Raw genomic sequence first — 15,995 nt, forward strand, 5'->3', positions numbered from 1 at the left:
TTAAAAAAATATTAAAGAGAGGTCTATTTTTAAATTTTTTATATTTAAATGTTTATATTATTTAACGTAGTTAATATGAGGTTGAAGGTCTTTTTTTTATATATTATTTTAAAAAATGTTGCTAGTTCATATTAATATTGTTAAGTTTTTTAGTTTTATTTCTAAATATAATATATTAATAATTAATTATAATTTAATATTTTTAATAATAAATTATTAATAATTAATTATAATTTAATATTTTTAATAATAAATTATTAATAATTAATTATAATTTAATATTTTTAATAATAAATTTGAAGTTTAAAGACTTTTTAAAATTTATTCTTATTTATTTATTTATTTTAATAGTTATTATTATTATATTATAATATACAAATAAGTGATATTATGATCATATGAAAATTTTCATAATATTATTATTTGAGGTTTTTAAATATATATAGATAAATAATAGTAATTTTTTTATAAATATAATTATTCTCTAAAAAAAATTAATTATCATGATTATTCATATGTATAAATGAAAAATAAATAATTTTGAAATGATATTTTATTTTTTTTGACAGATATTATTTTACTTTTAACCTTTTAACTTTTAGCTTTTATAAGTTAAAATTTATGTAAAACAAATTCAATAGAGTTTTTTTTTTTTTTTTTGAAGTACAATTTTTTAACTTAATTTAATCAACATTTTAACTAACAAAATCATACAATAACTATAGGATAACAAAAAATATAGGTATAGGATAAAAAATAATAATTAATTCAGTTGCATTCTCTTGTCCATATGCTCCTTTACAAACATAATTATATTTTATACCATATGCAATTTCAATTTATTTTTAAAATAAAAATTATTATTAAATTTTATATTAAGTTATAAGAAATATAATATAATGTAATATATATTTGTTTTATAGTATAAATATTATATATAATGGTAAATTATTAAATATAAATCTAAAATTATATAATTAACAATTAATATATTTTTATATAATACATACCAAACTAAAATATAAAGTATTTTAATATAATATTCTATAATATATCAATTATAGAATAGAATTAATATTTCATAAAAAATAATTAATAAATTTAAATATAAAGTTTTTATAATTAATTTTCATATAATCACATTATATTTGTATTTTATATTGTTATAAAAAATATTAAATATAGTATACATTAGATTTATATTATGATATATATTTAATGTATACAATTTATATTTTTTTTATATAATACATATTAAATTAACATATAAATTATTTCAATATATACATTATATAATATATCAATTGTAGATTAGTGAAAGGTGATAGTGGTCTGCGTTTTCTCGGCGATTTTCCAGCGACTATTGGTGGTCTTCTTCAGTGATCGGTGGCTTCTTTTCCACGACAGCCACACATCTCCCCATGCCAGGTGTTCTCCTTCTTTCTCTTTACATTTTCTCCTTATGACATCCCCTCTTGAGACTTGTCCTTCGGCTGAGGCCGTACCCACGACCTCGCCTCCCACTAGGGCTCCAATGGAGCCAATTATTAGCCCTGTGTCTAAACCTATTCTTGCTCATTCAGCCTCCAAACTGAATTCCTTCTCTGAAGTCATTTCTTCTTTTAGCGTTGGCACTGGAGCTAGGTTCCAAGTCGACCACTCAAATGAAGCAAGTGGCTCCGGTAAGGGTCCTGGGGTAGTTTTACAGACTTTCCCCATTTCTCCAAATTCAGATATGGTCAATGAAATCATTAAGGAAAAAAATAGGTTAAAAGATACTGCTATCTTTTTTGCTGCTGTTGATATTGATAAATGCCCACCGCGTAAATTTCTGGATGACGGGTTCCACAATTATTGGAATTTAAAATTAGGGTATCATATTTCTTTTTGTAGATAGATTCAATCTGGTCTTTTTGTCATTTTCTTCAATAATTCGGAAGCTCAACAAGCTGTCCTTAAAAAACAGTTTTGGACTATGGGTAAATCTTCATTCCGTGCCCTAGCTTGGACTCCAGAAGCCATCCACGATGAAGTTCTGGCACTCTCGGCCCCTCGCTAGATTATTGTTCAGAATATCCCTCCTTTTCTTTGGCGTTTCCTGCCACATCTTCTGGAACCCCTGGGAAAACTTATAAGAATGGATGATACCACTCGGTTGGTGCCCCATATGAATGCTAGGGCTTTGATTGCTTTACAACCAGGTATGGAAATTCCTGCTTCTTTGGACATTAACATTGTTGGGGAGAACTTTTCTTGCCCTATTGAAATGTTAGGTGGCCTTAATGCTTGATTTTTATGCAAGAATGAGGGTCACCATAGGAAGGATTGCCCTATCCTTTCCAGGAAGAGTAACCCTAAGACCCAACCTTCGGCTCCTTATGCTAATTCGACCCCCTCTCCTTAAGATCCTCCGCTTCTCTCTCCCCATACTGATAGTGTTTTAAAACTTGCTGACCCTCAGGCTGGTATTGTGCCTCCGCAACCTCTGTTCTCTTTTTAGTCTAACCCTCTCTTTTCTCACACTGAAGACCCTGATGGATTTCAAACCATCGTGCACAAAAAATGAAGGAAAAAATTCAATCCTCCTCCCTATGTCTCTATCTCTGGTGGTTCACCTTCGTCAACCATGCTAGCCATTATGCCCGCTCCTGAACCTTCCTCTTGTCCGCCATTAGTCAATCTGATTGGTAATAAGGTGGACAAAAGCTTAACTCACAGTCTTCCCCCTAAATCATTCAAGTATTTGGATGATGATTGTACCATCGAAATTATACCGGCTTCTTCATCTGAACACCAGATCCCCATCCCTGCGTCCCTCATCTCCTCGACTCCTATCAGCAGATTCCCACATCTAGATACTAATGGCATGGAAGTGTTGATGAACTCAAACTCTGACAATGAGGGTACCGATGGAAAGCTCCCTCAGTCTAAGAAAAGGGGTCATCCTGTAGGGTCCAAAAATAAGAATGTCAGTGTGAAGAATTGTTTCTTTGTCTTGGATAATATTGTTGGATCCTCGAATCCTAAGCGTTCTCTCCTCCCGTCTAGTTCCTCATGAATTGTGTTTCCTGGAACATCATGGGGCTTGAGTCCCTAGATAGGAAGCATGTTATCAAGTGATTTGTGGACTCTATTAAGCATATGGATTGCCTTATGTTGCAAGAGCTAAAAGCAACTGACTTTGTGCTTGAAAGTAACCTGAATTTTATATGGAAGGATGCTTTTAAGGTGCATTCCAATCACATTAAAGGTAAAGGGGGTGTGGGCCTTCTTATTAATCCTAAATGGGTTTCTAAAATTACTGGCAAAGGGGTTTCACCTTGTAATAGGGCTGCTTGGACTACTTTGAACTCTAACTCTCTTACTTTTGGTATTTGCTCCATCTACGCCTCCAACGATTATAAGGAGAGAGCTAACCTTTGGGACTGGATTTCCTCCCTCCCTAATATCCCCTAGATATTTGGGGGTGATTTTAATATGATAGAAGATCAAGAAGACAAAATTGGGGGTCTCCCCTTTGTCTGGAAGGATTTTGAGAAGCTCCACTAGAACAAAATGAAATGCAGTAAACTCATTTTTGACCTGCTCACTGGTAACTCTAATATTTATAATGGGCTATGGCACGCCTGGTGCAACTTTCAACAAGGGTCATCTAGAATCTATGCCAGATTAGATAGATTCTATGCTAATAAAAATTTCTTTACTTTCCTTCTGGATGACCATGGGAACGTGGTCACGGTTACCCCCTCCTCACTCTCAGATCATCACCCCATATCGGTACATATCAGAATTAATGGCTCCCCTGCTATCAAGAATGTTGCCAACCCAAGATTCATCCTTAATAACTCGCTTCTACTGGACGTTGATGTTCTTGCTGCCATCCAACTTATTAGAATTATTAACTTTAAGAGTCTCCCATCTCTCTCTCCTATTGATTTGTGGAACCAAAATATCTCTGCCAGGCATAACCTTCTTAGGACCATAGGCCAGAAGAAAGCTAAAGATTACAGGTACTCTAAAAAATTGCTTTCTGACAAACTCCACCTTGCTCAAACTAATGCCCAAAACAATCCTCAAGATTCCAATCTTTGCTCTCATGTTTCTCAGGCTCGGCATAATCTCAAACAACATCAACAATACAAAATTAAAGGGGCTAAGATCAGGTCTCGGGCCCACTGGATTCAAAATGGAGATAGGGGATCTAAATTTTTTTTCAATATCCTCAAACAAAAACATGCTAATGAATCTATAGATAGAGTCATTGTTGATAATAAAGAAATCACTGAGGTGAAAGATATTAAAGATGCCTTTTTTAACTTTTATAGTAAGCTTTTTACTTCTGAGGAGTCCGAGGAAGCTAAGTCTTATAGACTTGTCTTTAAAGATCTCATCCCCAATAGAATCTCTAGGCAGGATGGAGATTCTCTTAACAAAGATATCTCATTGGAAGAGATTAAGAAAGCTATCAATTCTTTGAAGAATGATAAGGCCCCTGGCCCTGATGGCCTGACTAGTGAATTCTATAAGTCTAATCTAGATTGGATTTGTAAAGACCTCTATGATGTTTATTCTGATGCCCTCTACAAAGGAACCTTGGGAAGCCTCATTAACAGATGTATCATTAAGTTGATCCCTAAGGAAGGGGACAAAGCCCTTCTGAAGAATTGGAGACCTATTACCCTGCTGAACGTTGCCTATAAAATTTTGGCTAAAATTTTGGCTTTAAGACTTGAGTTGATCCTTCCCAAATTTGTCAACTCTTCCCAAACTGGTTTCATCAAAGGTAGATATATTCTTGAAAATTTGATTACTAGCTGGGAAGCCATGTGTTGGTCCAAACACTCCAACTAGAATTCTGCCATGCTTCTTCTTGACTTTGAGAAGGCTTATGATAGGATTGAGTGAGATTTTATAATTATGATGTTAGAAGCTTTTGGTTTTCCGCCATTGTTCTGTAACCTTGTCAAAATCCTTCTCAAAGATGGTTCTGCTCATGTTGAGGTTAATGGATCCCTATCTAAACCCTTCCCTCTTGGTAGATCCATTAGGCAAGGCTGCCCCTTGGCCCCTACCCTTTTTGTCATCACCTCGAATGCCCTATCCTACATCCTAAGGAATAACTCCCTCTCCCCTGTGGTTAAGGGCATCACTCTACCCAACAATTCTGAGCTTATTAATTGCCAATTTGCTGATGATACCTTGCTTTTCTTTGAAGCCAATGAGACCAATTTTGATGCCCTTCATAACACGCTCAACATCTTCTGCTCCATCTCTGGGTCCCAGATTTCTCATGCTAAATCTATTTGCCTTGGCTGGTCTGATCAACCCCCTACCTGGTTTAACAAGTCCAATTTCTTGTGGGGAGGGCCTCATAAGATTGTGCGCTATTTGGGCATTCCCTTCTCCATAGATCCCTCCCTAAAGGAAATGTGGCTCTGGATTAAAGAGAAGATTTTTAACAAGCTTAATAAGTGGCATAACAGATTCCTCTCCCTTGCTGGCAGAGTCCAGGTTTGTCAAAAAATTATGTCCTCCTATAATGTGTATTATTCTTCTGCTTGGATGTTTAACAACTATCAAATTCTTGAGATTTAGAAAGCCATCAGGAACTTCCTATGGTCTGATGGTAAAGGTAAAAGGAAGCACCATGTTGTCAAGTGGGATTGGTGCCACACTGACAAGCTCCTTGGTGGGTTGGGCCTAAAAGATCTTAAGACTCAAGGGACTACCTTAGCCACCAAATGGATCTTTCACTCTCTGGAGGGAGATGAGCCATGGAAGGTCCTCATTAGGAGTAATATTGAAAGAGGCATCCCTAAAAAGGCTAAAGCTTGGAAAAGCATCCCCTTTGGTGACATCATTGAGGGTGATTTTCCTATCCTAGTTCAAGGGTCCTCGGTCTTTAAAACTATCTAGAAAGCCTAGGAACAGGTTAAGAAATTCATCCCTAATAGGACCTTCTTTGATCATAATCTTATCTATAGTGAAAGATCCATTTGGTGGAATTTACATCTTGATGGTAAACCTCTTGCTCTCTCACAAGGATGCTCTGCTAAGTACTAGAATAATTTGGGAATCTCTCATTTCATTTGTCTCTTTGAAGAAGATAAGCTTATTAGTTGGGAAGATATCAGCTCCAAATATAATATCCCTCATTTGCAAAAGAAAACTTACAACATGATTGTTAAAGCTAGCAAAGATTTACCTTCAACTTATCAGGTTGACTCTCATAGATATATTAAAATCAAATGGCCTGATGGCACTATTGTGAACAAGATTAAAGCTAAGCACATTTATAGAACCATTGCTGCTAATAATGATGTCATTGGTCACATTAACAAAATCTGGTACACTAATCTGGAAGGTAATATATGGAAGAAGCATCTTCACAGGCTATGGAAGGCTCCTATTGAGCCTAAGCTTAAGTGCTTCAAATGGTTGCTGCTTCTTGACCGTCTTTCTGTTAGGAAAGATCTTACTAGTGATTCCATCTACAAGTTCTGCGATCGGCAAGATAGTAGTAGACATATCTTCTTTGATTGTTCTTTTGCTAAAAATATCTGACATATGTTTGGTATCAACTATCCTTCTTTTGTGAACATCTTTGAAATTGTTACTGGCTATATTGAGGGTTTTAAAAATTATTTGAATATATTTTGGAATATGCTGTCTTCTAACATTCTTTGGTAGATTTGGAAGTGCAGAAATGAAGAAAGGTATCGAGACTCCCCCAAAACCCTTACTGAGTTTTTTCATAAACTCATATATTTCAAAATTTCTACGCAGATGAACATGAACATGTCTTTGGATAGAGGAAAGCTTAAAAGATTCCTTCAAGCTAGGCACGCCACTATGAACGTGTATGAGCTTAAGAATGACTTTGATAACTTTGCCAACTTTGAAGATTCTTTAAAGAAACTTACCAAGGAGGTCATCCAGAATAGAAATGCTATCAATCAACAAATTTCCATGCTATCTCAAATTCAAGATAAGAAAAGTATTGCCTAGATGGAAGGTCCCAGGGGCTGCACCGCCTGGGTCGAGGATCTTAATGATATTTTATCTTAGCTTGCTCTTCTATGGTATGTAATTAATGTGCTACTTCTTCATGATCTAGTGTGGTTGAGGTGAGGCCTCTTTCCTTAAACTTTGGATGTTTTTTTTGATCTTTTGATATCCTTATAATTAATTCAAAAAAATTGTAGATTAGTATTAATATCTTATAATAAATATTATTAAATATAAATATATAAAATTGTTATAATTGATTTTAATATAACCAAATTAAATTAACATATAAATATAATCTCTATCCCTCCCTCTATCTCCCCCTATTTCTTTATCCCTCTCTTTCTCTCTCCCTCTAATCATCTCTATTTGTTTATCTCTATGTCTCTCTATATCTTGTCCGAGCTCATCATTTTGACCTATCTCCATTTCTCTCTATTTGTATATCATCTCCCTCTCCCTTTCCCTCTTCCTCTATATCTCTTCCTCTCTATTTTTGTGCATCTCTCTCTCTCTCTCTCTCTCTCTCTCTCTCTCTCTCTCTCTCTCTCTCTCTCTCTCTCTCTCTCTCTCTCTCTCTCTCTCTCTCTCTCTCTCTCTCTCTCTCTCTCTCTCTCTCTTTCTCCCTCTTTATATCCATATCTACCCTCTCATTCTCACCTAGTGGATAGCGATTATCTTTCTAATTCAAAGCTTTTGATTCACTCTTGTTTGAATCCTTGTAAATTGATGCATAGTTCATGTGAAGCTATCACTTATCCATTAACATTTGTTTTGCACAAACAAAATCATTTTTTAAATGGCCTACCAATTGACCTCATGTATTACACAAATGTATAGAAAAATTAGAATATTAAATTTCCTAATTGACCTTCCACATATCTTTGGCGTATCCATTGCATACCAAGGTGCAATTGCTAGTTATTATATATTTTTATTTTTATGAATGTATGGGAAAGGGAAATCTATTATATATAAGATTTGGGTTTGTTTCAAATATGTTTCTAAAATTCAAGTCATTAGAATTGAATGAATGAGAATATATGGATATTAGTGTGATTGCAATTTATTTATTTTTTAGAATTCTATTTTTATTAAAATTTATAATTTTTTTAAAAAAATATTATTGTTATCTTTGACATTGGTGATCATTACTATCTCAAAATGTTGGAAAAGAGAGAATTGGGGTCTTTTATAAAGAGTTTCAGGGAAGTCTTCTATAAGGGAGAACTTATTGAACTGGAGACTTATAAAAGAGGACTTGTCTTAGGGTAGTAGACAAAAAAAAAAAAAAGTTCTTATGTTATGCAAAGTTTTAAGTTACAAAATGTGTAATTTCTTCACAACTTTTATCAATTTTCCACTTTTAATATATAAATTCAGCACAAAATGTTTTATGTCAAATGGGTTCATGCACATCATGTCCTACTTTTCTAACTTGGATCCTAGGTGTGATCATGCCAACTAAGAACCTATACAATTATTACTAGAACAACACCAATTTCACATATCTAAAAGTAGAATATTTAATAACACAAGCTTTTTCTAGACATACTTTTTGAATTCATAATATATTAGGTGTATGCATACTAGCTATATCAAACTTTCAATAAAGAATATTAAAAATCAAATAAGCATATAAGGTTTGAAATTTATCATGTTTCATTTTTTATTAATTAGAGAGGTTTCTATTAAGAACCTCAACCTTTATCATTAATCTATTACAATTTTTAAAATATGGAAAATTGTGACATTTTAAAGATAGATGTGCTAACACATTTAATTCAAATAAGATATATTAAGATCACTTGGCCTCTTCTTGTCCTCATTGTTCTCAAATTCACTCATCCACTACTTGGTGTAAAGATGGTAGAAGTTGTCATCTCATGGTCTTCCTAGTGGATTCTAGCCAATCTTCAGACTCTTCTATGCTTTTGGCTCCTCCCTCTTTATCAGTTGTCCCTAATTTCATGGTTCATGTTTTCTCATCCCTTGATACCCTAGCCCTATCATCCCCTTTTTCTTTAGTTGGGGTTGTCACTACCTTAGCAACCTCTACTCCTATTGTTCCCTCTTTGTAGAATGTTGACATTCTTATTGACCCTTCCTTGACTTCCTCTCTTCTAACTACTGAATTCCCATTTTGGGTTTGATGGCTCATCTTTCTAACTTAGCTACTACTTTTGAAGTTTTTTCCTATTTTTCTCCTCTAGTTTCTCCAGAAAAGGATTCTTTGTAGACAATTTTATGATGAAAGAAAAAGGTCATTCTCTTTCAATCCAAAATTCTTAGATTAATGATCTAGTAGGAATGTTTCTTGGTCCTAATTCTGATTTTGTATAAAGGGTATTGATTTGTATTGATTTAGCTTTGTGGTCTTGTCTTTGAGTTAGAAAAATGCAACTTTGTTATCCTTCTTTCTTGTTTATGATGTATCTTGTATGATCTATAACGAGTTGGGGTCGTTTGGACCCGTTTACTTTAATAGAACAAATAAACTATATATACATATAACAATGAATAGATTTAAGTTATATTGACTCAAAAGGTGCCTCAAATACAAAATTGGCATGCACATTATATTTCAATAATAATAACTCAACATCCTATTCATCTTCTTACAATAATATCATTAAAAAGGTTTAAAAATTGATCTTTTTCGTTACTTTAGATTTATTTTTTCTTGGTTATGTGAGTCGAATCCCTTTCTATATTTTCTATTTCATTCCTCTCTAATTGTATTTTTATATGTCTCTATTCCTTAGAAGGAAACCCTTTCTTTGTTCAATATTATGATGAAGTCCATGGATTTCTTTTCAATCTTAAATGATATTTTTCCTATTTTCTCCACATCACTAATAGATAGGTAAGGGTGAAATTTTATACACCAAAGAAACCATATCATCTTTGTTTTCAAAATAAAATTATGATGAGGTTCTAGAAGCCCCATGTCTAGCTACTTTATCTCCATTATTAGCTATAAAATAATATTATAGGAAATCTAAGATTTACTTAACAAACCTAATATTGTTCAATGTTGGGGTAAATAATATCTCCACCATGTATCATTGCTTGATATATGTGCTTATGCATCACACATTACTCTAAAATATAAATCATTACATTACATCTTTGACATCAAAATGTTAGATCCTCATAATCCGCATGTTGGTATCATCTATTATCCTTTAAATTTTAACATAATATCTAGTAGAGGAACTAAATCATATTATCCATCTAAAATAGTATATGAGATTTAATTGTATTTAAAAACTTGTCCTATCAATTGGCATTGAGATTCCAAGAGAGTATTTTATCTTTTCGTAATATAAATTGTAAACCAAAAAGTGAAGAGGGAGTTTTACTATGTCAACCCAAATTAATATCACATTAAGAGAATCAATCAAATGGTTTAAGTTGAAATAAGTCAATGATACATGAGGATTGCTTGTGCTTCCCTGAAAACAAAATCTTGTCATTTCAAATGGCATCTCTAACCTTAACATGTTTAAACATATCAATAAACAATCTATAAGCCTAAGGATTAATTTTATTTCTTACATATGTGGTCATCATGTGTTTTCCATCCATTTATTCATTTCATGTATACTAAGTCATAAATGATTAAAACTAGAAATTACACCATTTCTTGATAGATATGACTCCCACTCCAAGACATGTTGATTGAAAAATGAAATAGGGGGTAGTGAGGAGCATTTGTGGCTCTAGTAAAATCTTATAATTTACCTCCAATCCCTTTACTACAACTTGAGAAATATAAGATGTTAGACCAATCCCATAATCATTGGATAATACGTTATACAAACAATGATACTAGGAAGGGATTTACCATTACTAGTCACCACCACAAACTTTACATTTTTATCCCACTATGCAACTATATTTTTCTTAATTTTGTATATTATAGATGATATATAGTGATTACCAAAGGATCTACCTCTATATATTATAGAAAACTCTAGTTTTGTCATGAAAATATTTTGAGTGTATGTATATTTTTCCAAATTTGTCAAATTTAGTTGCATGTATCCATGGTCTAAGGTATAAAAGGGTCTTTTAGTTAATTCTTTAACATATTTCACTCCATAGCCTATATATTCACTATTTTTATAATAGTGATTGCATCATAGTTCATGCTCCTCTTCTTCATATATTTTGAAGAATAATAAAAATAATAGATAGTCATCAATTTCATGATTATCCCATTCTCCCCATATTTTACAATAGACCATTGTGTGTCTTTCTAGAAGCTATCCTAAGGTTAATTCTCAGCATGGAAACTATTTTTTTCCATTTAAAATTAATAAATCATTTTTTAGGAGTTGAATAATTTTCTGCTAGTTAAGCAAGAATCTTGGGCATATGTATAAAATCCCCAAATTATGGTTGGATGCTTGGCATCTAAAATAGGTGTTAGGAATGTTACTATAGGAAACCTATGTATAACAAGGATCACTTGCCTAAAACATTAATAGGCTTCTATATGTGCAAGGTATGATCCATCTCAACACACACATCTAATTGAGGTCAAGTCATATAATAATTTTTGAAGGTTCATGACATTTAAAGTGATCAAGAGGTAAATAATTTTCTCTAGGTATGCTCCTGTTAGAATGGAGAATCTTAAGAGTTAAATCCAAATTTAGTTTTAAAGGACAATCGTACCAAGACTTCAAAATTATGGATTTAATTACAAAGCAATTGTCAAATGTTTCTCATAAACCAATAGTTGAAATAATTAAACAACATATCAACCTCTTGATAGTCTTAAAAGCTAAACAAGAAAAATTCCTTGCAAAGTTTCCTGACCCTAGAGAGGTCAATGTTGAGGGGGCAAACCTAAACAACTTTTTTAATACAAAGCCATTCTAATCTCTCCATGGGACCTTAAAAAATACCTCCTCTCCCCCTTCCAAGAAATAAAAAATAAATGATTTATAAATCCCTAAGCCTCTTAAATGAAAGGACTAGATAAGCAAAATAAATGCACAACAAAGCTCCAAATTCCCTTAATGAAAGGTATAAAAGTGGGCAAAAAGAAACCACGAATTATATGCTAAGACAAACCATAAAATGGCGAGTCCAAAGAAAACTTGCCTTCTTTAATGACAAAATCTCCGCGTATGAGTCTTTCATCCTTTGTAGTGCAACTGTGTATTAGTTGCATATTACAGTCCATGCAATCAAATACGTCACCTGTATCAAAATTTCAAGATTTAAGTAGAAATACAATCAAATACGTCACCTGTATCAAAATTTCAAGATTTAAGTAGAAATACAACTACAAGGATAGTGTACGCAACATCATATTTGAATTTTAACTTGATGTCCACAATTACGCGTTTGATTCTATTTTTCTCTGTTTTATTAGTGTTTTGTTTACTGAAAGTCGTAGAGCTGACTCAACACTGTGTCGATTTACTTCCTTTCTCCACCTTCAAGTTAAATATGAAAATGGTATTCAATTCAAGAATTGGCTTTTTATGTAATTTGCAATCTCCTACATTTCTGTTTACGCGCTTGTTAGACATCTTCACTCGGTCTGATTCAGGCAATGTCTCCAGAATGTGAAAAGACTAGACGGAACAAAATAAATTCACATAAACTCTGGAAAATCCATTAAGAAAAGGTATGAAAGGAGCCAAAAGGAACCGTGAGTCATATGCTAAAGACAAATCATAACAAGGCGAGCCCAAACAAAACTTGTCGTTTCCTTCGTTATGTTCATGGAAACATCTCCGCGTATCGAGTCCTCCATTCTGAAAGAGACATAACAATCTAACCTATATGGTCTAATGCAACTAAAAGATATCGTACGCAACGTTATATATAAAATCTAATTTTCCGTCCACATTTACGCGTTGGAAGTGGATAGCGAGTGATTCTATTTCTCTCTGTTTTTTTCTATTGTTTTGTTTTCTGAAAGTCCTAGAGATGACTCAACACTGTTTCTATGTACTTTCTTTTATTCGTCTTCAAGTACACAGAAACTCTGTTACACAGCCAGGTAATGTCTCCAGAACGTGAAAAAGATGATTGATAAAGCTACGAACAAAGACAAATATGACAGTGATAGGTAACCACAACATAGACATTCCACCTAAACATGGACGAAAAGTGGAAGGCAATTTCCCGAAGCATTTGGAAATTGAATGGATAGTTTTCCTTAAGAACAGCTCAGCATTTGTTTTCTCTAGAAAGGGCGATGTACCAGTTATAATATCTTTGCGTCGTTTGTCATTTCAGACTAGGCTTCAGTGTGCACCATTCTGTTCGCACTATACGGTTACCTTATATGACTATAGAATCTCCATGTCCTTTTATGCCTGCATTTATATGTTCAATACACTATAGCATAAAAGCCTAACGAGACTTTTAGCCAATAAACAATATAAAAACTACCTCAATTAAAACTAGTATAAAAATGTGTAGGAATAACAAGCAAATTTAAACTGTGATGACCTCCTTTCCAATAAATGATGCACTCACAACGCAACCTTATAGCGTCCTTTTCTTTCATATGAGATCTTCGAACTCTTTGATTTGATATATTCACTTTCAAGGATTTCTTTTAACTATGGATTATTTTCATGCTTTGGATTCCTTTCCCTCTTAGAGTATGTGGTGAAGGGGAAAAGGATTGACTGATAGGAACCAAGGATCAATTCTTAATGTACTCTGCCATCCCCTATTCTATTATTGTATTGTATTCAAGAAGTCTTTCTGTTCTAGGTTGTGAATTCAACGTGTGCTGGCAAATTTAAAATACAGCTTCTCCTTTGAAAAATGAAATTATTTTTGTATTTTGACCAAAATGTTTTAATTTTATTCTTTTCCATACTTTTTTAATTTTTTGCTTCATTGTTATATAGTTGTCAAAGTCCTCTTTCTTGAGGACTGAAAGCAAAGCCATATCAAGAGGTTGAGATAGTAGGGGTGCCATATTTGTTGGAATTTCTATTGGAATTTATTTTAGTACCTTTATATCTATTAGTACTAAAATTAAATTATTTTAGTGTTGAATTTTTTAATTTTTTTTTTTAATTAGTAAGTGTGAATAATAATCTTTTCATTGTATCATAGGCTGAGATTTTAGATCTCTATAAAAAAACAACCTTATTTTTCTTTTAATTGGTAAGTGCGAATAATAACCCTTCCACTATATCACAAGCTAAGATTTTAGATGTTTACCAAGAATGTATCTCTAGACTAAATGTCCTACTTGAACAAAATTAATATAGTCAAAATGAATATTTCCATAATATAAAGTGTGGTTCCATATCCTCGCTCCTACCAATAACCTAGTATTTACTAATATCATTTTTGCTATATATTGAATGAGAGGAAACTAACAAATACCCTAGGCTAATCCTCTGATAGAAATCATATAATAACATGCAGATATAAAATTCAATACACTATGAATTAGAAAATATAGTGTTGACTCTATTAAAGCTCTTATGGAGAAATCTTGTCATCAAAAATATAATCAACAATTAATCTCAAATACTAGGATACAATGCAATAAAAAAATTATGCTTCTAGCTGTGATCATTTTTATTTCTAGAGTCAACTTTGTCAAACATACCTACAATAAGTATAGACTAAGCAATACTATAGATTGAGGAGATCTAAAAAACCTTAAATGATTCTTCAACCTATGGTCTTAAACAATGAGCCAAGTCTTGATCCAATCGATCTAAGTTGAACCTATTCATCCAACTTCATAGTAGTGTAAAGCGGAAAATCGCGATCGAACCCTAGTTGCTCTCCCCTCTTCCAACTCCAAGGAGAGAGAAGGGAGATTCACTAGGGTTGATGGTTTTCACTTAAGGGAGAGACTTTACATTCAAAAGAGGGGTTGAAACCCACAAGATCCAATCCCACACAATGCAAGATTGGATGCTAAATGTGTTTCAAGGGTTAAGAAAGCAAGGCTACCCTCTTTTGTAAAGAATATGCATAGAAGAATTAAGCTAAGAATGCATAGAAAGTGACAAAGATTAGCTTATAAACTGAGATAGGGATATAGGATGAAGCTGCGGACCTGGAATTAGCAGTAAAATGTCGATACGGCGCTGTCCTGCAAATTTGAGCAAAAGTTGTCGGGACGATGGCGCCCGATGCCACGGTCCTCCAAAAAATCCGCGAAACGAAGGGGGATCTGTTCGTCTCTGCACAAGGATTCCAGATCTTCAATTTCAGCCGCGTACCTGCAACCTACACACAGAAAAGCGAAGACGATTGGGGGGTTAGGGATTAGGGGTTTGCCTTTAGGTCAAACCCCGGTTTTGGAATTAACCAAGAAATGAGCAAGTGCTGTAAATGTAAATGACTATAAAACAAGTACTAATACCTTGTTCTAAGGATGTTTGTATCCTTATGTGCGAAGGTATAGATGTTGTATGTTGTTGTAGTATGTTGTATGTAGTAAGTGATCTCCTCTTCAATGGTTGAATCCTTGTCTTGAATGCAACACTTAGCCTTGAATGGAGACTTGAAATGATCAATTTCTTGAAGGAATGCTTGAATGTTTGAATGCTTGAGTATAGTTTCCACGCCTTTTCCATCATATCGAATGAAAGAGGAAAATGTAGTTTATATACTTGTCAATTAGGGCTGATAGACTGATTTTCCCGACCTTAGGCTGACCAGGAAAGTTTATTTTCCAAATTGCAAACAAAAAGACTCGAAGTCCAAAGGAGACCGGGCCCAAAATAGGACCCAGGGACCAGGGCGCTGGGCGCCATGGTCCTGAAGGACCAGGGCGCTAGGCGCTCTGGTCCCACCTCCCGGGATAGTAGGGTGCAAGGAGGTTCAGGCCAAGGTGCAAGAAAATGCAGTTTTCAGTGTCATAATCAGGTTTCGGGGTCTCCATTCAGGTTGCGTGTCGCGTCGCCATCGTGAAGACCGAAATGCAGTCGAAATTGCAAGTGTCACAATTTTAGGAAGCTACATTTAGCCCC

The sequence above is a fragment of the Cryptomeria japonica genome, chromosome 3 (assembly GCF_030272615.1).
Source record: "Cryptomeria japonica chromosome 3, Sugi_1.0, whole genome shotgun sequence".
Classification (NCBI taxonomy): Eukaryota; Viridiplantae; Streptophyta; class Pinopsida; order Cupressales; family Cupressaceae; genus Cryptomeria; species Cryptomeria japonica.